This window comes from Phyllopteryx taeniolatus, chromosome 3, assembly GCF_024500385.1.
Source record: "Phyllopteryx taeniolatus isolate TA_2022b chromosome 3, UOR_Ptae_1.2, whole genome shotgun sequence".
In the NCBI taxonomy this organism is placed as follows: Eukaryota; Metazoa; Chordata; class Actinopteri; order Syngnathiformes; family Syngnathidae; genus Phyllopteryx; species Phyllopteryx taeniolatus.
This window is the reverse complement of record NC_084504.1, coordinates 18165485-18167144: the sequence shown is the minus strand read 5'-3', so window position 1 is coordinate 18167144 and position 1660 is coordinate 18165485.

Genomic DNA, 1660 nt, shown 5'->3' with positions numbered 1-1660 from the left:
TAATGGGTACTGTCACATCTTTTATTGCATGTTTTGTAAAATATGGTATGAAGAACATTGGTACTGAAAAATTGGTAGCAAGAAAGTTTCATTTCATAACTATGTTTTTAAATTTAATTTACAAAGACAACCATGTACGAACTTAAAATTCACCTCATAAGTTCCTTGTTATTGTTATTTAGCAACTTTTTAATAGATTTGTTTGCTAATCAATTATAAATGAGGCTGTGTTTCATAAGTAGATTATGCACACGCTCGATTAAAAAGCAGAGTACAATCTAGCTCCTAGGTTTCTTTATGTCATTATATCGGTGCTTGGTAAGCTACATTTTGCTAACTAGTGAGCTAAGTTCCTCTAGGCCCGGTCCAATATAGCTGCCCCAGATTTACATGTCAGACATCCATCCATCCATTTTCTGAGCCGCTTCTCCTCACTAGGGTCGCGGGCGTGCTGGAGCCTATCCCAGCTGTCATCGGGCAGGAGGCGGGGTACACCCTGAACTGGTTGCCAGCCAATCGCAGGGCACATAGGAACAAACAACCATTCGCACTCACAGTCATGCCTACGGGCAATTTAGAGTCTCCAATTCATGCATGTTTTTTGGGATGTGGGAGGAAACCGGAGTGCCCGGAGAAAACCCACGCAGGCACGGGGAGAACATGCAAACTCCACACAGGCGGGGACGGGGATTGAACCCCGCACCTCAGAACTGTGAGGCTGACGCTCTAACCAGTCGGCCACCGTGCCGCCATGTCAGACATATCTATGATAATGTAACTTGAAAACATATTCTCTACTTACATTCACTGGTGTTGAATCATGGAGTGATACATACAAGTGTTACATACATGGTTAAACAGACTCAGTCTCGTTACTCAATGAGGGAAAGCTGGGTAAAAGGGCAGGAAACAAGCGGATTGGCTGACACTGACCAGGTAAAATGATTATGATTCGCTATCGGCGGAACGTCATGTGACCAAACCCGGAAAAAAGGTTTGTGCACTTCCTGTGCATGCTGTGATAACGAGCATTACTACGGTTTGATGATTGTTTTAATCCAAATTTTCTAAGATTTTGTTTTCTTCATGGCTGGTATGTTTGGACAGAAGTTCACCTTCATCGGAACACCAGGTCACCAGGTCAATTAGCCCCGCTGTTACTGTTACGTAGCAGTTCCATTTTCACTCTTGGAGGCAGCATTTCATCAACAAGCTGCCGAATTGCACTTGCCAATTATGTAGCGGTGTGGCGCCTGACATCGGCAAATGGCCAAGCCTAATTGTCAAGTCATTACAGAGAAATCGTTAAAATTTAAATTAGCCCAACAGTTACATGCAGTAACAGTGGGGCAGATATGCAGTCACTTGGTAAAAATAGAGCTACCTGGTTGCTTCGTTTCCCACTTGATGGGTAGACACCGCACTGCGGAGATGCAACTATCTGTAACAGTAAAAAGTCAATTTTCCATAATATGTCATATTTAAAAGAGATGCTGTTTGATGCATTGTATAAATTTGTGTGACTTTAGGGTTGTGAAATCACCAAAGAAACAGCCACTCCACATGCAAGAGCCAGGGACAGATGAGTTTTTTTACAAGGTAAAAGACCAAAGTGAAAGAGAGCACAAGAGAGAAGTGAATGTTGGAGGAGGATTTAGTC